This window comes from Myotis brandtii, unplaced genomic scaffold (assembly GCF_000412655.1).
Source record: "Myotis brandtii unplaced genomic scaffold, ASM41265v1 scaffold279, whole genome shotgun sequence".
NCBI classification, from domain to species: Eukaryota; Metazoa; Chordata; class Mammalia; order Chiroptera; family Vespertilionidae; genus Myotis; species Myotis brandtii.
The window spans coordinates 201,328-213,336 of NW_005360641.1; positions in this window are offsets into that span (position 1 = coordinate 201,328).

Here is a 12,009-nt window from a genome sequence, read left to right on the forward strand (position 1 = left end):
AGAAAATTTGGAAACATACAAACTGATAAAGATGATTTATAAACCTCTAAATCTTACTACTTAGATCTACTCATTTTTAACTCATTAGTACTCTTCTTTCTGAAGTTCTTTGATACTTGTGTGTGTGTGTGTGTGTGTGTGTGTTCATTTTTAACCCATTAGTACTCTTCCTTCTGAAGTTCTTTGATACGTGTGTGTGTGTGTGTGTGTGTGTGTGTGTGTATTCACACATTAAGACAGATTGTATTTACAGTTTTGCCCCTTTAAAAATAACATAAAATTATTTGAAAATATTTTTCAGTTACATTATACTTGATCTCATAGATTCATAGTATAATTATACACAATTCCTGAGAATTTTGGCTCTTTCTAACTCTGCTTCATTGTAGATACATATTTAATTGTATTTTTTATTATTTTCTTAGTAAAGTAGTTATTGAAGTATATGTGCTGAAAATAAGGGTATTTTTCCAACTACTGATATATTTTGAAAAATCATTTTTTTACAAAAAACCTCTTGATTTTACTATAAAACTTACAAACACAAGTCCTGAGAGAAAACACTTTTAAAGTATCTTGACATTCTGAGATGTTTGATTCAATCACTGGAAAAAAAAACAATTGTAAGGTAGTGGAATTTATGGCAACTACTAAATTCATATATTGAGGAATAAGAGAAAGAGCAGGGGTGGGCAAACTTTTTGACTCGAGGGCCACAATGGGTTCTTAAACTGGATGATATTTTAGCTTTAGAAAGCTCTATAGTAAAGGACATCATCTCTATATATAAAAGGGTAATATGCAAGTGTCCCATCGGGAGTTCGACCAGGAGAATGGGAGTTTGATTGCTTGTTATGATATGCATTGACTACCAGGGGGCAGTGTGGAACATGGCAAGCAACCAGTGGTGGTGGTGGGTGCTGAGGAAGCGAGGGAAGGAGGAGGCAGAGGCGGGGAGGCAGGGGAACCTAATCGGCCCTGATCACTGGCCAGGCCTAGGGACTCTACACCTGTGTGTGAATTTCATGCACTGGGCCTCTGGTTTGATTACTAAATATTGAGGATCTAGTGGTAAATATAAATACTGAATATGGGAGGATTTTACAGAAATAGGAAAGCCTTAAAAGTATGTAATAGAGAAAATTAAAAAATGGATTATAAAAGACAGAAGCTTTATAAATCTTTTTTTAAAAATATATTTTATTGAATTTTTACAGAGAAGAAGGGAGAGGGATATAGAATTAGAAACATCGATGAGAGAGATCGATCAGCTGCCTCCTGCACGCCCCCCAGTAGGGATGTGCCCGCAACCAAGGTACATGCCCTTGACAGGAATCGAACCTGGGACCCTTCAGTCCGCAGGCCGACGCTCTATCCACTGAGCCAAACCGGTTAGGGCTGTTTTATACTTTTTAAAAAAACATTTGTATTTCAGAGAGGAAGGGAGAGGGAGAGAGAGATAGAAACATCAATGATGAGAGAGAATCATTGATGGGCTGTCTCCTGCAAGCCCCTTACTGGGGATCATCCTGTAACCCAGGCATGTGCCCTGACCAGGAATCGAACCATAACCTCCTGGTTCATAGATCCATGTTCAACCACTGAGTCACACTGGCTGGAATTATTTTCTTAATTTCACTTTCAGAATGTTCACTGCTAGAATAGAATAGAATAATACAATTTATTTTTATATATTAATCTTGTAGCCAACAACCCTGTTGAACTCAATAGTTCTACTATATTGTTTTGTAGATTCTTTAGGATTTTCTCTATGTAAGAACATGTCTTCTGAATATAGGGATCATTTTATATCTTCCATTGGACAATTTTAGTATAAGTACCTAGGATTCTTCTTAGTTGGGACCAACTCAAAAAGGGCATCTGGATAATCACAAACTACGCTGTCCAGTGTGTTTCCGTATTCAGAACCATGTGCCTCAGACAGCACAACATGCCCTGGATCCAGTTTTTAGTTTAGTCACCATCATCATTTCCTTTTTAAAAACTGAACTTATTGGGGTGACATTGGTTAATGAAATTATATACGTTTCAGGTATACAATTCTATAATACATTATGTGTATATTGTGTATTCACTATCCCAACCATCATCATTGGCTTTTAACTAGAAAACATTAGAACATACTTTTGATACGTGGAGTTTGGGGCACAGAATCTCCCCTTTGTGGATTCTTACCCTATGAAGTTTGAAGAATAAACTCGTGAACTAAAGTTTTCTTTAGTAAAACATGTGGAAGTTTATTGGAAGCATATACAAACTTCACCTGGGCAGGGGTCCCCAAGTGGGAAAAACCTGCTCTTTCTCTCTCTAATGGGAAAAACTCAAACCAAAAATCTTCTGAGTCGCTTTGTCTCCCGGTTTATAAAGGCTGCAGCAGTTTGTCTCTTCATGACCCTTTCTAATTGGACCCTTCCTTAATTTATGACCCCTGTGATTTCCTAATTGGTCATTTTTCTGCAGAGTATCAAAGTCCAAAGCTTATGTGGTGCCCACTTCATCCTCTCCCTGTCTCTTGTGACCTTTCTCTATCCTCTGTGAAATTATGTTTCCCTCTTCCTGGTATCTTGTGACAATTCTCTATCCTCTGTGAAAGTAAGATAAGCACTGGAGCCCATCACATATGTGCATTCCTCTCCCATGGACCCCCCCCTTTTCCCCAAAACTGGCTGTCCTGTCTCTAAAATTCCTTTCAATTTTATTGCTAAGAAATAGAATATGAGCTTTGTGGACCCTTATTCTCTAAAAACAAAATGGTCTAGCATTTCTTTATATCAAAAATGTAAGCAGCCCAGTCAGGTTTATCAAATGTGAAGTAGAAAGTTCCCATTTAAGTCAACTATTGGATTGCTGATTGTGTTCTCAGTCAGATACAGTCTCAGATTCATGTTCTTCAGAGAAGTGTTAATATACAATAAATTGTATGGTTATGAAATATAGTCTCAGAGTAGATATTCAAGGCAGATATTTCATACAATTAATTAAAGAGTTTATCACTAGTTCCTAAAAGCAATATTCCACACTCATTGAAAAGTGGAGTCATGAATGAAGGAGCATGGAATGCAACTACTCCATCTACATACAGATGATACTTACTGCAATGACTCTGCCCAGGGCGGGGTCTGGAGTGGGGATGGATAGTGACATAAGGGCATCAAAGCCGCTGGAGCATTCAAAGATTGCAAAGTAAACCAAGTATGGTTTAAGGAGAAATTGAAGCAGAATGTTAAGTGCTTCAGCAGAGTTTTATGATGCCTAAAAATTCCTAGGGCAAACTGGAGAACCTGACATAGAATGAAAAGGGTGTTTTTTGTATAATTGGAAAGGATATAGCAATAGAACCTGCAAAAGCAGCCGCTGTTGGAATCCAGATAAGCCTCTTCATAAGTTTTCATGTTTTTTTTTTAAATTTCATTAAATAATATAAAATATACCTCCTTTAACTTAAGTAATAATAAGAGTTTACTCTGTGCTTACTAAATCAGGGCATAAGACACAGTCTTTGCTCAGATGCATCATGTAGGGCAAACTAACAAACTAGAAACTAGTGCTTTAAATTACAGATAGAACAACTGAGTATGTTTCAAAGTTACTTTCTAGACAATGAAATCTATTAGCCCATAGAATGATCACATAAAGAAGTGAGTAAGGTACATTTCTAAAATTACTTAAAATTTGTTAAGCATATATACAAGAATACATTGGTGGATATAAGCAAGAATATGAAAAGTTCCCATATTCTATTTTGACCCCATGTCATTTTAATTTGGTTCCTCATGCTGCTTTCTTTATATGCTCTTTTTCTAACTCCAATGAAAATATAAACATATGGAAGTACCTTTTATTTTCCATGTATACATTATTATATTTTACCTGTTTTTTGAGATAGGGCATCCAATGTAATAGGCTAGAGACCAATATAATATATTTTATTTGTTCTCTACTTTTATCAATCATTTTCAAAAGTTCACCACAATAATTCATTTGATATTTATAGTAGTCTCATTCCTTTGAAATTAGTCATCATCAAATATGGCTTGTCAATGACAGATTGTTCAAATCTCTAGAAAAATTTTATATGTTTATTTGAGACAAAATTTTGAGGACATGATCAGAAGGAAGATCTCAACAAATTGAGAATGCTCTGGATAATGGCATTTTTGCAGTTTTTTTCCCTGCATTTAGAATCAAAGCAGAGAATTTAAGGAAGGTATATGAAATCCATTGTTGATAGACTAAGGAGGCAGGAGAAAACAAAGTGGGGAAATATTTAAGATTGGATAAAAAGTAAATTAGAGAGATACATATTTATTTTGGTTGGTTGAAAATAGTTATCATGTAATATTTATACCACATAGAAGTGATATGTAGGCAATAAGATAACAATGAGGAGTTTCATGGTCTTGTGTTCTTGTAACCCAATGACAGCCAAACTCATGGGACAGGAGCGGGTGAAAAAGAAAAGAGGTTTATTTGAGTGCCAGCATCTTGAGAAGATGGGGAACTTTTCCCAGTCCTCAAAAACCTATCTTGCCCAGCTGGCATGGGTCAATGGTTGAGCGTTAACCTATGAACCAGGAGGTCACGGTTCGATTCATGGTCAGGGCACATGTCTGGGTTGTGGGCTGGATCCCTAGTGTGGGACGTGCAGGAGGCAGCTGATCAATGATTCTCTCATCATTGATGTTTCAATCTCTCTCTCCCACTTTCTTCCTCTCTGAAATCAACAAAAAACATATTTAATATATTTAAAAACTATCTTAAGATCTCAGTGCAGACAGAGGTTTTTATAAGGATGGAAAGGGAAAGCAGAACAAAGTGATCAGGGGGAGGGGCTGTGGACATTCAGGCAGTGTCTTTGCTAGACCTAATATGGACTCTCATGGTCAGCATCCATGAGTTGGCCATCTAGTTGAATTCCTGTGTCTTGGTGGTTGATGTTAGCCAGGGCCTTGAAGGTCATGCTGCTCCTTGGGTTCACAATAGGAATTGAAACTGGTGATTCTAGTAAAACACACTTAGAAAAGAAGCTTTTAACATGTAAGCCCTAGCTTCAAGAGAATAATATCAGGTTAGAGTAAAAGGCTGGGTTTAACATTTACTAAGATCAATATGGGTAGCTTTATATAAGTGTAGTGTATTCATTCTCTGTTATACTCTGGTGCTGGTGATTATGACTTCCAGAGGTCTGGAAAAGAAAATTACCACTTCAAAGTATGTTATCCTACATGCATAAGGACAATGAACAAGGTTCACTTAAGGTAAAGATTGACCTTTGCTAAGGAGGCTATAGGCCTGGGAATACCCACTGTGACCTGCCAAGTTAGGAATTTATGATCAGACCAGCCTGTGTGGTCACTTTCAGTAATTGAGCTTGCCTGCCAGGCTTGCCATGTGGCCCACCCCCGGAGCTTGTCATATTTATTACAAAGCCCCAGTTTTGTTCACAGGCTCATTAGAAAAAAAAAAAAGACCGCTGAGGAAATTTCTCTTGCACATTGGAAGTAGGGAATTGTCCTCTGCGAATGCACCTGTCAGCCATCTGAAAGTTTTAAAGGGGTTTCATAGAATTGCCACAAGTGCAATTCTCATACCCAATAGTTAAACATCATGATGCTTAGTTTTGATGCTTATGGAGTTGCACATTTCGATACTCTGACCAATGTAGTTTGAGAAATTACATGGGGCTTGAGATGTTTTAAGAAATATATATAATAGATAAAGAATCTGAAGGTTAGTGATATTAAATTACTCAATTAGGAAATTGTCGAACTAGGATTAGAACCCAGATTTGCCCTAGGTGCATATTTTATCTGATTAGATCTGCCTTGCTTAGTTCACATGGATAGAATGTCAGAGGGCTCTCTAGTATACTTTGAACTTGTTCCTTTGTTGAAACATATACAACGTGGACCCGTTCCTACTGTTCCATTTCAAACCTCCACTTTACTCTTATACACATCTTAGTGTTTAGCAACAGTGAAACAGTTTGAATTTTTCTCTGCTGGAAATTCTTGTACCTTAGCAGATTGCATGCAATTTAACCTTATTTTGAAATCTTCGTATTTCAAATAGTCCTTTTATTAGAAGAATAGTTTATTTAGTCAAAGGTAGGTGGGCCTATATACAAATGAGATGATGTGCTCTGAGATATTCCTACACTGAGATTTTTTTTAACAGAAAGGTAACAAGAACCTCATCATTTTCTGAAGCCAAAATTGGAACTGATGGCTTGAAAATCTTGGCATACAATGAAACACAAAACCTAAAATTGGAAAAGCTGTTGGAAATCCGAGGCATCATGCATAGAATAAACATAGTCATTTCATAAGGGTAGCCTTTGCTGACCTAGACTATTCTGAATTTCCGTATGATAAACACTCAGCAACTTCCTTTTCTTTATAACACACCATCACAATATTAATTTTTAAAATTGAAGTGTGTTAATTTGTGTAAGAACAAAAACTGTATGTAGAATTTGTCATGTTCAACATAGTATAAAAGGTGTCCCAAAAATGTTTACACACTTTGAATAATTATGAATTCTGAAAAGAAAGAAACAGCAATTGAGCTAACAGCGTTTAAAGTGTGTACACATTTTTGGGGATACCCTGTGCATAATGATAAATGATTTATAACTGTTCAATACATGAATGATGATACAAATAAAATAATGGTAAAAAGTCATTTTTCCCAGATTCTAATTCTGAACACTCCTTCACCATCCAAAAATATGGCCGTAATTCTGAAAAGAAAGAAACAGCAATTGAGCTAACAGCGTTTAAAGTGTGTACACATTTTTGGGGATACCCTGTGCATAATGATAAATGATTTATAACTGTTCAATACATGAATGATGATACAAATAAAATAATGATAAAAAGTCATTTTTCCCAGATTCTAATTCTGAACACTCCTTCACCATCCAAAAATATGGCCCAATTAGCAGTGTCCTTGCAATGATCAAGTGAAATGAATTATGTAGTCCTTGTAAAAGCTTTATATATATTTGAGGTTATATTGCAAATGCACAAGAGCTCTTTGAGATTATTTCAATTCCACAATTTTACGTCAAATGCCAACATGTCAGTGTTGTTAACAATATCTTGTTTCAAAGAAATATTGAACATATTATAATTTGTAATTTAAATTAATATTGTATTGTAATTTAAAATTTATTTATTGATATATGCCTTTTTGTGGCTTTACTTTTAAACATTTTAAATATCTTCTTTAGAAGTCTTTACTCCACATTTATATAGTATAAAATATACACTGCATGTGTTTTAAAAATGTAAACTAATCTATTAATTAAATTATAAGCCTGTTTGTTTGATCTTCCTACCTCCAACCTCATAGATTTCAACTATGTAGTAGCAGTGATTATTCCCTCCATTTGGACCAGCAAACTCAGGGTTTAACTGTAGTGCCTGTTACCCTGGATCCACAATATCTATTAGTCACTGTGACCCATTTAGTGTATGACATATTTAAAACACAAATAATTTTATTTTAGGACACACAGTGAGATTTATAGAAACCAAACCAAAGCAAAATTAAAAAAAAAAACAAACTTGTGGTAAAGAAAAGTATAAAATACAAGATACTTCACATTATGCTATGAGTCAGTCTGAGCTAAACTGAATTTAAAACATTAGAAAAAAATAAATTTTACTTTTCTTCTAACATGGAGAATGTTATTCCACAAGCAATCTATGCAAAATTAGTATTGAATCAAATACTCATCTCTTTTATAGAAAATATGTTGCAGTCTTTTTTCAAAGGCTATTTTCTTCTCTAATACTCCTGAGGTCAATGTGACCTTAGTTTGGTCCAAGCATTCCAGTCATCACATTAGAAAAAACTGCATAGTTACATGATCTTTTACAAATTTTATGAACTTACCAGAATTTATATGCTATACTTCTGCCATTCCATCCAGAGAGCTCAAGGTTCTTGAACTTGTACCTATCATTGAAATAGGTCTCAGCAAGCGTGTAAAAAATTTTGCATTATATTTTCATGTAGAATATTTGCTTTATGGCACCAGTAAAATGAATAAGAAAAGTAAATCCCATTATATCATGGCAAATCAGTAAGAGGTTATATTATTTTAGCTTATTGAGTCAAACTTTATTCACATCATAAATATCTACATTCAAGGAAATAAATGAATAATGTTTAAGAAAAAATCTGTTAATAAACACTTATGAGTTTATTTGATAAAGATGCTTTGTACCTTCTCTAGCATTTTTTCCCAAAGAGGTGATTAAAATTTAGTAAAATATCATAAATTTAAATTTCATATTAATTCATTTTAATTCTCTTATAAGTAGTCAATATTGTTAAATTTTCGCCCTAGCCAGTTTGGCTCAGTGGATAGAGCGTCAGCCTGCGGACTCAAGGGTCCCAGGTTCGATTCTGGTCAAGGGCCAAGGGCATGTACCTTGGTTGCGGGCACATCCCCAGTGGGGAGTGTACGGGATGCAGCTGATCGATGTTTCTCTCTCATCGATGTTTCTAACTCTCTATCCCTCTCCCTTCCTCTCTGTAATAAATCAATAAAATATTTAAAAAAAATTTTCAAAACGCATATTTATAGGTGCTTTTTATTTAAACATTTTAAAACTTCTTTGTTTCTATTAAACTTTTCACCATTATTTATAAAAAGAAAAAATAAATATTGAAGTGCATAAAATGCAAATTGACCTATCATTTATATGCCCACTTTTAGCCTAATTGTCTCCTCCTTAAAATTTTTGCAGTTTAGTGTATTGAAGATGATTATTCTCAGTATATGTATAGAATTCATCCAAAAGATGTGCTTGAAACAGCAATCTGTAAGCAAATGTTCCCCTTCCTCCCATTTTTTCTCCTTTTCCTCTTCTGTCTTTTTCTTTCATTACTACTTTTAGAATTAAGCTGACATCACAGACAGAGCAAATGAACATTTTCAGGAAATCACTGTTCCCTCAATCCATTCAGTTATTTATTATCAAATTTTTTGATTCATATATTTGTGAGGCATTATTCTAGGGATGCAGATGTTAGTGTGAAGACGATGTTCAAAACCCTGCCTTCATGGAATTAGCTTTCATGTCTAAAAAATAAAAATATAATAACAAATTTGGTCTCACATAACATAATTTCAGAGTTTTATATAAAATAATAAAATTGAGTAAGATGATAGAATATGATATAGGTGAGGTGTGAGTGTATTCAGGTATGGTGCTACATCAGTCAGAATGCTCATAGGTCTCCCAATGAAAGTGACATTTGAGCAGAAATATGAAAGGTAAAGAGAAGAAGCCAGTGTAGCTCACTGTGTGTGAAGAGTATTTTAGGAAATAACCCAAGATGGGAGAGTGGAAAAGCAAGAAGCCCAACATGCTGTTTAGTAAGGGGGAGTATGTAAGCTGATAAGGTCAGAAAGATACAGGAGCAAGCCATGGTGAGCAGTTGTACAAGATGAGTTAAAACTAAGAGATCTCTTACATCTAAAATGAAATTTATATAAAGCAATTTTAAAATGTATGTTCATTGATTTAAGAGAGGAAGGGAGAGGGAGAGAGCGATAGAAACATCAATGATGAAAGAGACTCACTGATGGGCTACCTCTTGCATGCCCCCACTGGGTTTTGAGCCCACAACCCAGGCATGAGCCCCGACAGGGCATCAAAATGTGACCTCCTGGTTCATAGGTTGATGTTCCACCACTGAGCCACACTGGCAGGATGATATATAGCAATTTTTTCATGAGTATCAATGGATGTCATAAAAACCATGTGAAGATGGACAACTGATATCTTGTGGATTCATTCTGATTATTAATCAAGTAGAAAATAACAGAAAGATGTGACCTTTCTCATCAGCAGCTGTGCTAGTCTGGTTAATCTTTAACTCAGTATTTCATGATCAAGGTTTACTATCCTTGAGCATGAATAAAACCTATTTGGCATGTATCTAAGGGTGAACACCCAAGCAACTAACACTCTCTAACTTTATCTGGATTATTTATAAGGGCATGCCATATTTGTCTCTGGTCTTCTCCCTTTCTCATCCTATATAATAAAAGCCTAATATGCAAATTGACCGAATGGCAGAACGACAGGCAGAACGACTGGTCGCTATGACGCGCACTGACCACCCAGGGGCAGACACTCAAAACCTGAGTTGCCCCCAGCTGGCAGGCCCCAGCTGATCACCCTGTCGGTTGCCCCACAGATTGGCCCTGATTGCTTGCCAGGCCTAGGGACCCTACCTGTGCATAAATTCGTGCACCAGGCCTCTAGTTCTTTATAATGATTCTTTCATTTGCATTTTCTCGGACTGTATCCTTCACTTTAAGGACATTTCTCCTTGTTTCTCATTGCCTTTTCTTAGTGTCTCTTAAAAAATTGATATGTGTGTGTGTGTGTGTGTGTGTGTGTGTGTGTGTTTTCAGAGAGAGAGAGAGAGAGGGAGGGAGAGGGAGAGAAAGAGGAAGAGAGAGAGAGAGAGAGAGAGAGGTGTGTTGTCGAGAGAGAGAGAGAGGGAGGGAGAGGGAGAGAAAGAGGAAGAGAGAGAGAGATCGATAGAGAGAGAGAAAGAGAGATTTGTTGTATCACTTATTTATGCATTCATTGGTTGATTCTTGTTATGTGTCCTGACTGGGGATTGAACCTGCAACCTTAGGGTATCAGGATGATGCTCTACCAACTGAACAATCAGGCCAGGGCTTTTTAGTCTCTTTTGACAGTTTCTCCTCTTTTGCTCACAGTTTAAACATTTATGTTCTCCAAGGTCTATTTTTCAGTTCTCACTTTACTTTCCATTTTACATAATAAGCACTAAGCATTGCTCACACTGATTTAATTATTTTATCTTCCACATCCTTTTAGATTCATATTGTGATAATGAAGACAAGATTCATGCAGCCTCACAAACAGGAACCTCAGCATCTTCAACCTTTTATATTCTTCAGTACCCACACCCAGTCAGGGACAAAATCTTGGAGATCAGTGCTTCTCAACTATCTGTGGTGAAAGAAACATGTTTTAATGTCTGTGCCACTTTATCTTTTCTGTTGCTGCCCTAATTACAGCTTATTTTAGTATTAATTGGTCTTACTGCCATTTGACTCTCCCTTACCTTGATTTTTATTCATTATGAATTAAAAAAAATTCCTCCACTCTCATTCTTATAATAAAACAACTATCTCAATCACCTATGGCATGCCTTGTGAAGTCCTTACACAACAGCACTTCTCAAATACACTTCAGACCACAGGTAGAACTCCACAGAATTTACTGATTCACAAGTGTACTACTCACTTTCTTTTCATAAGCTGTTCCCATGACCTGGAATGTCCTTCAACACCCTAACCATCTGGCAAAATCTTACTTATCCTCAAGGCTTGGATGACACATCATTTCACACATCATCTTTTGTGCCAAGTCTTTTGTGAATATTTCTAGGCCTACTTAGCTCACAAGTCAAATGAAAAAAATAAAGTGACCTTTGGAATGATTCAGTTTGGATTCAACCATCAATGGTCAAAAACTATACTTCAATTTTTAAAGTTCTCAAGAATTGAAGAAAAAAATCAATATTATTTCGTTATATTGGTGATATATTGCAAAGTAATCTGTGTAGTTCTTGGTACATAGGAAGTAGATAACAGTAAATAATTTCTACCCTCATTTACAATACTTTCTAATATTTTTATTATTATAACATTGTAATAATTTAATTATAATTGCATTATTGTATATCAACCACCTTCTTAATATAATGCTCTCTTATCTTTTAATTCTGGTTATAGTAGTGAGATGAAAACAAATTCATTCATATATGTTTGATGAATGCATACATGCATATCATATATAACCTATCTATACTAATAATAAAGGAATTTGCAAATTGTCCAGGACACCATCACAGTAACATTAATGACCAAACAACAGGCTGTGTGTGGCGACAAGGCCAGCAGGGGGGTTAGTGAGGGATGAC